The sequence below is a fragment of the Dasypus novemcinctus genome, chromosome 22 (genome assembly GCF_030445035.2).
Source record: "Dasypus novemcinctus isolate mDasNov1 chromosome 22, mDasNov1.1.hap2, whole genome shotgun sequence".
Classification (NCBI taxonomy): Eukaryota; Metazoa; Chordata; class Mammalia; order Cingulata; family Dasypodidae; genus Dasypus; species Dasypus novemcinctus.
In genome coordinates, this window is record NC_080694.1 from 33,546,533 (window position 1) to 33,563,416 (window position 16,884).

General features: G+C 39.1%; 1 protein-coding gene across 2 annotated transcripts in view; it reads right to left on the bottom strand.

Moving 5' to 3' along the window:
* GMDS (GDP-mannose 4,6-dehydratase) overlaps positions 1-16,884 on the bottom strand; it is a 694,924-nt gene that overhangs the window by 664,820 nt on the left and 13,220 nt on the right. The window lies entirely within an intron of this gene.

The following is a 16,884-nucleotide window of genomic DNA, read 5'->3' on the forward strand; positions in this document are numbered from 1 at the left end:
AGTTGTATATATGTTACTACAGTAAAGTTACAAAAAAAAAAAAGATGCAGAGGCCACATGAAAACGCTCCTACTGGCCATAAATTGGGACAATTTGAGCACAACAAGGTAAATACCTATAATAGACTGAGGCATAACAAAAATATTTAATTCCATGAGTTCATACTGATACTAATAATCAATAACAAAAACTGGTTACCTTTGGAGGATGGTATAGGACACATCATTAAAAACAGAACTGAGGGAAGCGGCTGTGGCTCAACAGTTGGGCTCCCGTCTACCACATGGGAAGCCCTGGGTTGGCGTCCCATGGCCTCCTTGTGAAAGTAGGCTCGCCCACACACTGCGGAGAGCCACCAGCCCACAAGCGCTGCACAGAACCGACTCAGCAAGGTGAAGCAGCAAGAAAGGGAGACGAGTAAAAACACAGGAGAGCACACGGTGAATGGACACAGAGAGCAGACAACAAGCAAGCCACAAGTGGGGGCGGGGGAATAGAAAAAAATAAAAATAAACAGAATTGAGCATTTATTTTGTCTTTACCACAGGGTAAACAAATATATAAATTCCAGTTTTAGAAGTATTCCAGCTAATCAATGGAAAAGGAATTATATAATTAGATTTTATTACTTTGCAACTTCTAATGAAAATGGATTTTGACAATGACCTTCAATGGCTGCTAATACTTAAAAAAGAAAAGCTACATATTATATGGCCTCTTAAATGGAAGTATACAAGACCAATTATGAAGTACTGTTGGCAAAAAAAAAAAAATCAAGACTGAATCTGATCAAGTCTTTAAATCCAAATACCTGAGGAATACCACAGGAATGCAATCAGCCAAATTCTTACTATGGAAACAAGACAGAGCAAATGGTCCAGTTTCCTCAATAAATTATGGGAGAAAGAAAGAGAGAGAGGGGAAGAAGCAGAGAGAGAGAGAGAGAAGGAGAAGAAGGAGGGAGGGAGAGAAGGAGGGGAAAGAGAAGGGAGGGTGGAAAAGGGGAATTAAAAGACAGGAGATTTACATTAGAATGGAATTATAACATAATATTATTTTATCATTTTAATACTCTTCGTGTACACTGTGAAATATCCGGTCTCACATTGCTGTACTTTTCCTATTTTGGGTTTTTCTGTGGATCTAGTAGATGTTTACATTATTGACTTTTGTTTCCCAAATAACTAACTCTTGCATTTATCAACTCCATTTTTCTTTTTAAACTTTTGCTATCTTTTATTTTTATATCTTTGTTTGATTTTCTTTTTTTTTTTTTATTTCCACATTTAGTTTATTTACTCTTTTAAAAAATAATGAGAGAGAGCAGATGTGGGTCAAGTGGTTAAGCTCCTTCCTCCTACATGGGAGGTCCCAGTTTGGTTCCTGGTACCTCCTGAAAAAAAAAAAAAAATCAAAAACAGAAAAACAAGCAAACAAGCAAAACAGACAAGAAAACCAACTAAGGAAAGCCAATGTGGCTGAGCACTGGCTTCCCACATACAAGGTCCTGGGCCCTGGGTAGCACAAAAAAAAAAAAAAAAAAGAGAGAGAGCAGTAAGGTTAGAAATAGGTCATATCCTGTGAATTTTCATATTCACCTTTTTAATGTTTGTTAATTAATAGTTCATCCTTTCACTTTATTTAATTCTTTGACCCATCTTAATTATTTTGGAGAACATTTTAAATTTTGTGCTGGTTTTCCAATTAGATCTTTATTATTAATTTTTAATTTTAATTTATTGTGGCAGACAATGTGATTTTTAGAAGTTCTTTTGAAGAGAATTTGTGTGGCCTTGTTTATGACCAGCTTTTGTAAATGTTCTGAGGATGCTTGAGAAAAAAGTAGTTCCTAAATTTGTAAGAGAACCCAATATATAAACATCTTAAGTTGTGTTTAAATAAAAAGTCTTAATCAACCAATAGCAATATATGGGCCTTATTTGTACCCTGATTTATTTTTTTTTTTTTAAGATTTATTTATTTATTTAATTCCCCCCCCTCCCCTCCTCTCTTCTGTGTCTATTTGCTGCATCTTGTTTCTTTGTCTGCTTCTGTTGTCGTCAGCCCAAGGGAAGTGTGGTCGGCGCCATTCCTGGGCAGGCTGCACTTTCTTTCGCGCTGGGCGGGTCTCCTTACGGGGCGCATTCCTTGCGCATGGGGCTCCCCTACGCGGGGGACACCCCTGCGTGGCAGGGCACTCCTTGCGCGCATCAGCACTGCGCATGGCCAGCTCCACAGGGGTCAAGGAGGCCCGGGGTTTGAACCGCGGACCTCCCTGTGGTAGACGGACGCCCTAACCACTGGGCCAAAGTCCGTTTCCCTGTACCCCGATTTAAACAACTTATTAAAACAATTATGAGACAACTGGGAAATAACTGAACAATGAGAGATATCTGTTGGTATTAATGAATTATTGATTTATTAAATAATGGTACTGAAGTTATTTTAAGAGTATCATTTAGAGAAATACACCATAATAAATATAGTTGAAATAATATGATGTCCAGAATTTGCTGGGAAAAAAATGGTTGGAGGCATCTTGGAAGTGTATAGAGCTATATACGAAATGTATTTGTCTACAAGCTAATAATTGTGGGGGCTAAGGGATGGGTACATGGAGGCTCATTTTACTATTAATATAATCTCTAGTTTACTACATATATTTGAAATTTCCCTTAAAAATATTTTAAATAAATAAATAAAACTGCCTTGAATCAATCAAATAAAAATTAGAGTGATTTCAGTTTATTAAAATACTTGTTTAAAGGGGCAGTTTATCCTACTTAAGGTCTCATAAAATAGTTTTACTTTCCAGTTACATAGAATACAAGGTTCAGAAATATGTGATTTTTAAATTTTATAGAAAGAATAACTGCCAATCTCATTTCATAATTCCTAGATTTATTATAAATTATCTTGAACACTTTAAGAAAAATATATCTCCACTGGCTTAAGTTAGTATGAAAGAAATTCTGTCTTAACCAGAGGAACACACATGTGCTTCAGGAGACCCATGAAACTCCAAAATAGAGCATGTGTTTGTGTCCATGCTCGCACGCACATAACATGCACGCTTTTCTGTGGGATAAAATATCAGGCTTTAATCAAAAAGGTCTATGACTCCAAAAGAGTTTAAAAAATAAAAAACTCTGGAGCTGGTATAGGCCAAGGGTTGAGTGCCTGCCTCACCTATACGAGGTCCTGGGTTCAATCCCCGCTATCTCCTAAAGAAATAATAATTAATTAATTAATTTAAAAACTGGCTCATTTAGAAATGCTTACTATCAATTCTCATACCAGTTCATATTTTATTTCTAAGAACAAAGCAGAAAAGAAAATCTGCAATATCACATCTAGCCCTCTCTGCGCACTTTGATACTGCGCACATGTTTCAAACACCACAAGCTGCTCCAGGCTGGCTGAAGGAACGAAGGCTGTTTCTCGCCTCTGCCTGTGGGACCCCACCCCACCTCTTGGCAAGCTAATGCCTACTCCTCTTCAAAAGAAACTGAACTCAGCTGTCAACCCCCTCCAGGAAGTCTTTCCTCACCACAGGCACCTTGCAAGTCGGTGCTCCCTAAAACCACTCTTCTCTCCGTAGCCGACTGTGAGCTCCGAAGGACCGGGCCTGTCTTTTGCTCTTCACTGTGTCTTTCTCTAGTGCCCAGCAAAGTGCCGGCGCACAGCAGAGGAACAAGATCAGATGGCAGCTGCCGCTCTATCCCACTCTGGCAAGTCTATGAGCTGCAGGAAATAGGTAAACAGCTCAACAGCTGGAGAGGGGTGGTGGTAAGGAGATTCCGGTTTCTCTGAAGCCCAAGAGGTGACAAGAGCAGCCTGATTCCATCTAGCAAGCTGTTTCAAACCTTCAAAGCCTTTGTCTGTTATCTCCCCTCTACCTGACTTGTTTCTCTTGAAGACATCCTGTTGAGTGAAATAAGCCAGACTCAAAAGGGCAAATATCACAGGATTTTCTCTTACGCAAAGTACTTAGCATAAGCAAATTCCTAGAGACGGAAGGCAAAATAGTGGTTCTCAGGGGTGAAGGGGAAGGGGAAATAGGGAGTTATTCTAATGAACATGAGTTTTGGTTTGGCATGATAAAAATAGGTAGTGATGAAGGCTACACAGTACTGTCAATGTACTTAATATCAAAGACTTGCATATTTTACCACAACTAAAAATAAATAATGTTCTAAAAATAAACTGGAAGGACTTTTTTAAAAGGGTAAAATAAAGACAATTACAGATAAAAAAAAAAGGTTAAAGAATTCATCACCAGCAGATTTGCATAACAAGAAAGGCTAAAGGATGTTCTTTAGTCCAAAATGAAATGGTATCAGACAGATCTACAGGAAGGAATGTAAAAACACCAAAAGCAGTAAGTCTATAAATATAAAAGATTATGTTTTCTTTCTTTTCATAATTTACTTACAAACAACTGTTTGAAGTAAAAAAGTAAAAGAAAATGCTCTGCATCTAACCAGCAACATAGAGAAGGTACCTGCAGGGCTGCACTACTGCTCCGTATTTATCCAAAGCAAAAAGAAATCTTCATGGAGCATTTTCTGAAGGATATAGTACATCCACACTTTTACACCAAAATAAACCAAACACAAGAAACAGGCTATCCGTGGTTTCCTCTGAGAATAGGAAATGGGGATGAGGAAGTCTGGGCAGGGAAGGAGAGTTACACAAGTATCTGTTTGCATCTTTTGTATTCTTAAGTAGGTGAATGTATTACCTAATTTCAAAAAGTAAATAAAAAACTTTAAATAAAACAAAATGTATGTAAAAGTCAAATTATCAGAAAGCTGAAACCTTGAGTCCCTAAAGAACTACTTTAACTGAAGAACGCAGTGAGACTATGCCATTAGGCAACACGGCAGTATCTTAAATGAGAAGACAATGTAGAATTTACACTGGTAACACAGACTGCAGTTACACTGGTTTAGCAATTAAAGGTCACTGGTGAGCCTAGCTAATAAGTTTCAGGGTGTGAGAGGAAGAATAACCAAACAGAGTGTCGAATAGAACCTAGGGGATAGGATAAGAAAGTGGACACGGGCTGAAGCTGTGAAACAAAGGCTAGGGGAGTAACTGGAGGGATAGCGAGCCCCCATAGGCTTTTGGGGAACCCCAAAATTGTCCATCCCTACTGACAGAGATGCTGGGTTAGTTCAATTCATCTTTGATTTAGCATTCTGTGCAGGGATCTCTAAAGCAGTTACTGGCAGAATGCTGACCATACGGTAGCAATGGTCTCTAGGCACGAGACTTGGATGACCTGGCATTTTCAGTTGGGTTATGATATTAGAAACTATTTTCAACTTGCAACCTAATTGCTTCCCTACTGAAAGAAAATGACTATGTGTCTTATAGGAGAAATACATTTATTCTATAACAACTATTTTATATATAATTTTATAGTTATGGGAACGAGAGAGAACAATGATTAGAAGTATTTTGTATTCAAGTTCTGTAGTGTGTCTCAGAATTACTGTTGATACACAAAGAATCATAGTTTCTGTTGACCAGCATCAAGTACCTTTATAAAAGCATATTTAATTGGGCATGCAAAAATTAGTCAATAGAGTATTCCTGTCAAAATTATAACATGTCTTCAGGAAAAGAATTCTGGGTCAAGATAGACTATTTAGAACAGTTAGTATTACAAAATTAATGAGTCCTTACTCTGTGCCAGGAACTGTGTCCTTCACATGCATGATGTCATTTAACCCTCACTCTATGAGCGAAGGTTTAGAAAGGAGAAGGCCCAGAAATGTTGACTAACTGCCTCAAAGCCATAGAACTAAAGATTGACAGAGGGGCGATTTGAACATAGGTGTGTCCCACACTGTAAGAGACTGGCTAAAGCAATGAGCCTTTAATTTTGTTAACAACAGAGGTACAGAACAAACTGCCTCTCTAACTTGTGTTGTTCTGTGCCTTTACATTATCTTTCTCCTGATAGTAAAGGCACTGCTCCCACACCAATGTGCTATTCTAAGGTCATGTGATTGGCCCTACACAGTGCTACGTAAACGATAAATCATTTGCTAATCTTTAAATTTTCAGCTTGCATCCGGAACACAGTGTGTTTGCTATAGGCCAACAATGATGATCAATATCACTGCAAAAAGGAAGTAGAAAAGCACCTGTAATTACATAGTAAGGTAGGGATAAGAAGGAAATGATTGCAAAACCCTACTGTACAGTAGGATATGAAAATGTTTAAAGGGTGAAATAAGAGGGGTGGCTTCAGAAAAGTGCCAGCTTCCATCTGGACCATGACCTACAAACTCCTTCTAGAACTATTGAAATAAGATTCCACTGTTTGTTTTAGAAAATCCCCTAAGGCACAATTACCCCATCAGTGGCCCTCAGCCCTGGGCCAAAGGAGATAAGCACAGAATTGCTGCTCTCCTGCTGTTCTCACTTCTTGGCAGGGAACTCTGTCGCAGAAGATAAGTTGTTCCCACTCCAACCACTGGAGGCCTAACCTTTAGAAACTGGGAAGAAAAAAGAGAAGAAAGGAAAAGGACAAATTGTAAAAAGAATGAATGAAAGGGGAGGGAGAAAGCAAAGAGAACAGAGAAAGAAAACAATTACTTAAAGAACAGTTTCTAAAAGACATACACCCAGCCAGAGTCCCCTGGCAGTCAAAATTTACATCTCTTACGTTTTTTTTAGAGCTTTCCAACATTTCACCACTCCTACATAACACCAGACCCAACTTTCAACAGGAGAAAATCCATTCAGAAGTCAAGATAGACCCTCTGCCTTAGTCCTTGAGGATTCTCCAGGGCCAACCACCTAATGTAAGAAGCCATGGGCACTCGCCAATGATACATCTGATTTTTTACAAAACTGGCCTTGCGTGCTGAGTCTTGGCTCCTAAGTAGAAATAATATAAAACCTGGGAAGTTAGAGTCTCTTTTGTAGTAGTTACCCAGAATTGCAGTTCCCAAATTTTGCAAGAATTTGCCAGGGGTGTAGGAGACCTGTGAGATCATGATGACAACTATTTGAATCTGAGTTAACGAGTTTACATAAGATAACTGTCCTTGAGAATAAATGTGCAACAAAATTTTGGCATTGTGTGCTATAAGTAACTTTAAATACTAATAAATGAAGTTAATCAAAGTAGTTTCACTATATCACCAATAAAAGTTAACTGAACAACATAAGTACAATTACCATCCTATCAGGATGACTAGTACCGGCCTGTGAACATCTGGAAATGCAACCTTCAGTAAACATCACAGAAATTACAACAAAAGAAAGGTATTGCATATAACATGTCAAAAATTAATTAATTCTGATACTGTTTACATTTATTCCCCTGAATTACATCTCATTCAAAATATTATGAAACCATGAACAATGACCAACATTTGAACTAAAATATGCAACCCAATGCCTGTGACAATTGAAACAGAAGCCAAAGAAGTGCTAAGCAAGTTAGATGATTAAACGTCTTGAGGAAGAGATTTTACACATCCCTGAACCACTCCCTCCCCAGGGATGCCTCACAGTTCCTTACAGTCCCCCTTATTCAGTCAATACTTGTCAGTGCCAAAAGAAAGATTCAGAGAAGATTTAAATTATGCTATAAGATTCATACCAGATTCTAGATCAGTAACATTTGCTGAAAAGCAGTGAAGTGAACCAGAAACAGTGTAGTCAAAACAGTGAAGAAAAAAATTAAAATGCTAGCAGTGATTACTTTTGAGAGGTATGGTTACAGGTGTCGCTTTTTTTTTTTTTTTTTTTGATGCTTTATACCCTTCTATACTTTCCAATTTTTCTATGGTGAACACGGATTATTTTTAATAATCTGGATAAATGTTAAGGAGAAAAATCATTTTACCTTCACAAATCACTATCACAGTCTCCTTAAATGAGTGGTTGCTCACCTTTGAATCACCTGGGAATGCTGGTTGCCAGTTAAATAAATAGATAGATTATATAAATAAATAAATAAATAACAGATCTAAATCCCACTCTGAACCAAATGAATTGGGGACCAGCCAAGACCTTTTTTAAGCTACCTAAGTGATTCCATTGTGCAACCAAAATTGAAAACTATTGTTTTACAGACAGTTTTACTTCAGCTGTAAAAGGTGAATTTCTTTCAAAAGGATTAAAATGGAAGGTCAAAATATCAAAAAGAAAAGGGGAAAAAAAGTATTCTCTTGGATTGAGCTCCAAAGCTAGAGAAAAAAGCTGATTTGTATGAGAATTTCTGTAATCTGCTACTCTATGAATCCCAGGGAGCCCATGAAGAAACAAGAAAGCAAATCTGGAAATAGCAGAAATTGCACACATTTAGTGAGATATGAGATTAACCAAGGTTGAATGTGAAGGGTTGGAATGGAAAATACAAGGTTGTTTCTTTAGGATTCCAGGACAAGGGGCTATTTTGCACAGAGGAATTTGGGTCACAATGGCAGCTGAACCTCAGTGGCCACAGGACAAGTGAGAAAAAGAGAAGAGCCAGATCCCTCCTGTTTGGAGGGTAAGGGGTATAGGAGCAAGTGCAATGCCTCCCTGAACTTTCCTGCACCTCTCCAAAGGTAGAAGTACAAACCTGTTTCCACCTGGGTTTGTGCAGCAACAACTGGTAACTTGATAAATCTAGAAACTCCATTTTCCAGTGAAAGCCAAGACCTATCTGTGCAAACCCTTTTTTCCCGCCAGCACATGGCCCAGGCCTACAGGATTCCTACTCTGAAGTGCAGTGTAAAAGTCCCTTCCCCACCCCACCCCCACCCTGTGACCCGACCTGAATAAAATGTGCCCCTCCCAGCAGGAGAGGAAGAGAAAGCATTCAGCAGCTTTTCCTAAAGAAACAAGAATGGCAAATACCTGTCTGAGCTTACTTGGCTTTTGCTAGGATATAAGCAGCAAGGCTTTGTCAATGCAAATGTCACTGAGGATTAAATGTTTATGACACCTCACCACTGATTTTAAAACATCCATTCACAGAGGAAAATAAAGACTTAAAAGAAGACAGGGGGAAGCAGATGTGGCTCAAGCGATTGGGCTCCCATCTACCATATGGGAGGTCCAGAATTTGATTTCCGGGGCCTTCTCGTGAAGGCAAGCTGGCCCACCCAGTGAGCCAGCCCACGCAAAGTGCTGGCCCATAGAGGAGTGTTGGCCCACTCAGGAGTACTGGCCCATGCAGAAGCTGGCCCAAGCAGAGAGCTGGCACAGCAAGATGACACAACAAAAAAAGACATGGAGGAGAGACAATGAGACACAGCAGACCAAGAAGCTGTGGTGGTACAAGAGATTGAGCACCCCTTCCCCACTCCAGAAGGTGTCAGGATCGGTTCCTGGTGCCACCTAAAGAGAAGACAAGCAGACGCAGAAGAACATACAGCAAATGGACACAGAAAGCAGACGACAATGGGCAGGGGGGAATAAATAAACCTTGATTTAAAAAAAATAAGAGAGACTCAGCACTGAAAAGCCAATATCATCCTTCTAAGTTTTCAGCACTTCTTGAGCCTGTTGCCTCTCTACCTTCCCTCTTCTACTTTTACGAGCTTTCTCATTTCCTTCACTGCCAATCCCTATCCCTCTCCAAGCCCATCTTAATGACCTGCCTTGAGCTAACACCTATCTTTGAATAGGTAAAACTGCTTTTAAGGGAAAGAACCACATCACTGTAGAGTACCATCAAGAAAGCAGGCCCTTCCCCGTTTCCTGGCGGTGGTGCTTCAGTATAAGTTTCGTGCACTTCTGAACTGGGAGTACTACTGTTCAAAAGGCTGTGCTTTAACAATTCCTCCAAATATACTCCGGGATATCAGTTATTTGAAACTTGCAAACTACTTTTCCATAGGAAGAGCATTCGATTGAACAAAAATGTAGTTCCTGAAGCCCATAAGATGTAGTACTGAGAGTAATCCTTAATGTTTTTTCTAAGTTGAAAGGCTTTCTAAGTTCCAGTTGGGCAGTGGTTGTGAAGCTCCCTTTTCCCTCCAGAATTAGCCCTCACACTCTCTGTTGACAGCTTCCTAATGTGGAGTCCGGTTATGTGGTGCTCCAGTAGACAAAGCTGTGTGAACAAGATGGGAGAGGAGAGAGAAGGAGAGGAGATGTGCAACTATCTGATACAGGGTTCCCATTTGTGGGGTGAGGTGGGGAGGCTGGCACATCCACCAAGGGTCCCAACGCAGGCAGGGGTGAAGAGAAGAAGTGAGAGTAGTTTATAAGCCAATTATGTGTTAGGAAGAATGAAACTGCCTGAATTCTATCTGGCACACTGGAAAAATCAAAATGATCTTCTAGGATAAAGATGCCCCCATTACCTGAATGCCTATTAGGGGCTACGCATTGCACAAGGAATTTTCATACACCGCTTTCTTCAACTTAATCCTCACAGCACTCTAAAGGTAGATTTTACTACTTCCTACTACATATAACAGTGGTGCAGAGAGATTTAAAAATTTGCCCATGGCATGCAGTAAGTACTGAGATCAGGCCAATTCATGTTCATCTGACTCTCCTCTTCCATTAGGAACAAAATTCTCTCAATTCCAAAGTCAGGACTAGGATACCAGAAAGGGGTCCTCTGCCCAAACCATCCCAGACAAAATAGTTGCATATTAACAAACTTAATGCAAGTAACTAGAAGAAAAAATACTGTCAAGGTATAAAGGTAAATTACTCTTTCAAAGCATATCCTACCTGAGAAAGTCTAAATCGTAACCCTCTTCCTGGGTTACAAATACCTCAAAAGCCTCCAAATCTCATTCCTTCCTGGCCACCAGAGGAGCAGCCTCTGCCCCATTTACTGCTGCCACCACTCAGTAATGTTACAGGAATAAGAGCAACATTGCCATGAGGCTCCACAACTCTGAAGAAGCAACACTGGACTTCCTCTTCAGGGTCCTAAAAGCAGGTTAACTCCTGCCATCTTTCCCAAACCTAAACAACATCAAACATTATCCAGATGAGTCAATGTCCTACTAAATTCTAGTTCCCATCATATGGACACTGGATTATAAAACGTAAACTTTAACTTAGGAATGTTAAAGGAAATTTTAAATACCTTTATTCTAGATGCATATTTACATCTATTTCCTGAAATGTATATTTAAAGAGAAGATAAACTAAAATCCATAAAGGTTAAGTGACTTACACTGTTCAAAGAACAAACTAGTGGCTTCAGATTTCCTGGACCCAACCCTAAGTAAGCCCTCCACTAACCAATGTGTCCTAAATAGGGAACCTTTTAAGATTTCCAGTTTGGGCTCCAAATCATTTGCCTATTTTAGATAAAAGAGTTCCTTTTAAAGCACACTCTGGTTTTTAGCAACTAAAATCAAATTCCCATAATGACAGTCTGGTAATGGCATAAACTCTTGATTATGCTTAAATAGGTTAAAATCTATATGTCCAAACATAAATACAGATTAAAAGACAACTCTGCGGAAAGAAATACCATATAAGCTAAAATAATTAAAAATGTCTAAAATTAGTCAAAATAGCAAAATGCAAGCATGTTGCTGAAATATAAAATGACCACAGTCCATGAAAAAGCAGAAAGAAAAAAAAAGAAGCAGTTCAGTATTTGTTCAGCTCTTCCTATTTCTCCTTTTCAAGGTTATAGTCAAAGGTAGAAAAAGGAAACCCTCTAAAAAATGCACCATGTATTATCCCTTCCCCTCAAAAACAACCCACAAATCTTCCCATCCACCCTTGAGAAATTCTCTCAATACACTTAACATTGTTTTTCCTAATATTTTTTCATATCACTAGTGGTTGGCCAACATCATAAAAACAGCTGGGTATCTAAATAAACACCATAAGGAGAGGGCAACAAGAGTGCCTGGTTGAAACTACAACATCTGTCATCACCCAGAAGCACCCCAAAACTTGATTTCAGTTTCAAGTTCCCAAGTTAAAGTAAAATAATGCGGCAATGATTTGAATGTTCCATCTAAGCACACTCAGAGAATGGGGACAGCTGCAGAAACAGAAACAGAAACATGAGGATTAACAGGATCCTGACTCCACTAGCTTCTGCTGGCATTCTTTGTGAAAATTGCACAAGGTGTGAAAATTGCACAAGGCGTCTGCCTAGCATGCCAAAGGCAGTAGCCATAAATCTCAATCAACTAATCAACAAACATTTACCAGGCACCTTTCATTGTGCTTAGTATCAAACTGCAGGAAGAAGGAAGTAGTATAAAGAACAGTAATTCTGGATTCTCCCAGACAGTACTGGTTTCAAATAGTACCACATAGGTCATGTATCATATCTATAGTTCATATAGATCCTACATACACGAGATAATGGGTCGGTCCTGCTTTAGGTTCCAGAAAAAAATGGTCAACAGGTATAAGAGAGGATCCCTATCCCCAGGAATTTTATATTTGAGTTTTGAGGATCAGACAAATGAATAACTTTTTAAATAACATAATATTCAATGGTTGTTCCCAGATGTAATTTATGGACTTATGCCAATCCATAATAAATTATTAACTCATTCTTTGGCAAAATGAGAAAATCAGAGATATGGAACTAGTTCCCATAGCTAACCATTCTTATTCTGAGAGCATGTCCTTCTGATATTTTAGTGTGTAAAATATCTTTTTTTTTTTAAATGACATGACCATGATGGCAGGTTAATTTGATATTCTTAAGGTTTTTACTTTGAAAATAAAAACTTCACCCTATATCAATCCACACTTTTTATTGGTCTATGAAAACCAAATATCTAGGAACTACTTACTTCTATTCACTCATTCCCTCAGGCCCAAAAAAAGGGGAACAGCAAGAAACACCTTATCCTCAGTTCTTGATGCCACTTCTGAAACATCAAGGCACAAATGCTGTCTCTCTACTTCTCAGCACTTCTAACCCATAAAATTTACTTACCACCCTAATCTTGATACGGTGCCTTCATTGGTGTAATCTACTCAGACAGGCTTTCACGTTTCTGAGATACCTTACAAATTTGGTTTCTACCCCCTCACCCACCTTTATGCACTATTATTTTTCATCCTTGTATCAGACTTAACTGGCAAACCAAAGACACCATTCCCTGGTTAATTAAAGCAGAAAAGAGATTTATTCAAGCTGTTGGGCAGCTTGAAGAAGCAGACTAAGGCTTCACAACAAGGAGCAACACCCAACTTCATGTTGCAGAAAGCCTCCATGAAGAAAGCACTGCTGCCAGAAGAAAAGCACCCTTTGCATCTCCACCCCCCACGTGGGACTGGGTGCTGTCACCAGAACCTATGGCTCAAATCCAGCTCAAGACTTCTTGGTGCTTGTGGCCTCTTTAGCCTCTTTCATAAACTCACTCTTCTTCATTCTGCCTGTTTCTCTTCGGACTTCAAATAAGCCCACCTCCCCTCTATCATGAAAAACCTTCATAAGACTTGGATGCCCCCAACAGATGAGCAATGCTGTCTAGCTCTTCTCACCAAACTTTACAAAAGAGTTAATGCACACCCACTGTCCCTACCATTCCCTCATTGTCTAGTCTTGCAGTAACTAGGTAATCTGATTACTGATCCCTCCTTGGATCTACTGAAGGTCACTAAATGACCTCTTAGTTGCCAAAATCAAAAAGCGCTTTCTCAGTCTGAATTCTTCCTGACCACCATGAAGCATTCACAATACCATCTCCTCTAAAATTCTTCCTTCAGTTCCACTCCTGGATATATATCCAAAAGAACTGAAAAAAAGATGTTCAAACAAAAACTTGTACACAAATATTCAAAGCAGCTCTATTCACAATAGCCAAAAGGTATACATAACCCAAAATGCCCATCAACTGAAAAATGGAAAAACCAAATTTGGCATATTCATATTATAAAATAGTATTCTGCCATAAAAGCAAATGAAATTTTAATACATTCTACTACATGGATGAACCTTGAAAACATTATGCTAAGTGAAAGACAGCAGACACAAAAAGCTATATATTGTATGATTCCATTTATATGAAATATCCGCAATAGCAAATTCATATAGAGAATGCAGATTAGTGGTTGCCAGGGATTGGGGGAAAGGAAGAATCAAGAATGACTGCTTAATGAGTACAGGATTTCCTTCGAGGTGATAAAAATATTCTGGAACTAGATAGAGGTAATAGATGCACAATAGTTAGTATATTCAACTAAATGTCACTAATGTTAAATTTTATATTATATTACATGTATTTTGCCACAGTTATTAAAAAAAAAAAAGAATTTCTCTATCCACCCTCAGGTTCCACAATATTACTCACCAATCTTCTATGACCCAGCAAACTCCTCTCCCTCACTAGCTCTTTCTCTTCTTCAAATACTAAAATATAACATTATCTCCATCTCAACCTCATTTTTTCTATCTCCACATTCTCCCATTTTGAGATATCATTTACATCCACAGCAACTCAACTGTCTACTTTAGGACGATAACTATAGAGCAAAGGTTGGCAAACTTTTTCAGTAAAAGTATGTATTTTAGGCTTTGTGAGCCGTAAGATCTTTTTTGTAGCTACAACTCTGTGAAAGTAGTCACAGACAATACGGAAACAAGTAGATGTGGCTGTGTACCAATAAAACTTCACTTACAAAAACAGGGGGTAGTTGGATTTACCTTGCAGGTTACGGTTTGCTGACCCCTGCTTTATTGTATAATAGATTGTGCACCTACACTTCTAATCCTTTTTTTGTGCAGTAGATATTTACTCAAAGACTTTTATAGAGAAAATAACTCCAGATGTCTTTCAATGAATATTTGCTGAAAGCACACTACTTTCCAGGTACTGTTCTATGGACATAGACAAACGGAATGTCATTGGTGCCAACTACAGAACCAAGTAAGACAAGCCAGCCAAAAAACACTTACTTCTTCCCTTGTTTTCGCAATGCAAAAATCTAATGGATACCTAAATCCTTTGACTCTCCTCTCACAATCTTTCCTATTGTTTCTTTCCTATCTACTGCATGCTGGGCTCACAGTAAATACTCAGTGAATGAATAACTATTATTTACCGTCAATTCTTATCACCTTATACCTGTACTAAGGAAATACTCATTTTTTTCTTCCTCCTAGCCACCCTCCAAACTGTTCAGTCTACCACCTTCCAATTAATAGCCTAAAAGGATAATTTCTATCATACCATTTCTATATTCAAAAATATTGATGGCTTCTCAATACTTAATGAATGAAATTCAAACTCCAGCGTCTAAACTGTAAGACCTACCCTACTTTGGTCTATGCAATCGTGGTAGCCTATCCCCCACTGTATTCATGATCTGATTGGCATTCTTTGTACAATCTTTGTGCCTTCCATCATCACACCTTTGATCATGCCTCTCTGCTCAGAAAAATCTCTGATCCTCTGAAACCCCTGCATTTTGTAAAGCACAGTTCAGAAGCATCTCCTCTATGAAGTTTTCCTTGATTTTCCCAGCCACAGTCATGCCCCTGAATAACCATACACATCATTTACACCACTCATGAGGCACTGATGCTGCCCTATCTTACAGCTATTTCTGTATGTATTGTTGCTATACATGTAAGTTCTCCACATGTTAATTATCCACTACTATATAACAATATTACCATAAAGCAGCTTAAATCATGTATATTTACTAGTTCAGTTTCTATAGATCAGGAGCCTAGGCACAGCTTAAGTGGATCCTCTGCAAGGCTAAAATCAATGTGCAAGTCTCACCTGCAGCTTGGTTTGGGAAGGCTATTTTCAGGCTCACTCAGGTTGTTGGCAGAATTCAATTATTCTGTATGTAGGACTAAAGGTTTTAGGTTATTGCTGGCTGCCCACTAGAGGCTGCCCTCAGCTCCTAGAGGCAACCCACAGTTCCTGGCCATGTGGGGTTTCCCTAAATGGCCACTTGCTTCTTCAAAGCCAACAAAGGAGAAGTCTATGTATTTACATAATAGTGATGATAGCGATAATAGAACAGCTTTCTTGTTACAAGCTGATTGGCATAAATTCCATATATATCTTCAAAACTCTGTGTGTAAGCTCTCTGGCCAGTACCTTCCAGAGTTCAATATTGAGTAATGCTCCTAATTAGGCAATAAATTCTTTGAGAGCAGGGGCATCTTGATATTCCCCATAATACCAAAAGAAGAAATATTTTCCTTACTGGCAGAAGGCACTCAAAAATATCTGTTGGATTAATTAAAATGTGGAAGGAGTTCCAAGCCGATGAGAAAGAGTAAGAATTGGAACATGAAGGAATGGTAGAATCTGAGAATAGGCAAATACGAAGAGGCAAAAAAGAGAAAAGTCTAAGAAAGTAGAAAGTATGGACAAGCGCATGGTCTCTGTTTACTATTGCTACTATAACAAATTACCACAACTTGTAACTTAAAGCAACACCAATTTACTATATTACAGTTCTGGAGAAAGTCTTGGTATGGATCTTATTAGGCTAAAATCAAATTGTCAGGGAAGCGGACTTGGCCCAATGGACAGGGTGTCCACCTACCATATGGGAGGTCCGCGGTTCAAACCCCGGGCCTCCTGACCCATGGGGAGCTGGCCCATGTGCAGTGCTGATGCGCACAAGGAGTGCCGTGCCACGCAGGGGTGTCCCCACATAGGGGAGCCCCACGCGCAAGGAGTGCGACCCGTAAGGAGAGTTGCCCAGCGCGAAAGAAAGTGCAGCCTGCCCAGGAATGGCACCACAGACACAGAGAGCTGACACAACAAGATGATGCAACAAGAGACGCAGATTCCCAGTGCCAATGATAAGGATAGACACGGGCACAGAAGAACACACAGCAAATGGACACAGAAAGCAGACAATGGGGGGGGGGGGGGTGGAGAAATAAATAAAAATAAATCTTAAAAAAAAAAATCAAATTGTCAGCAGGGCTACATTCCTTTATGA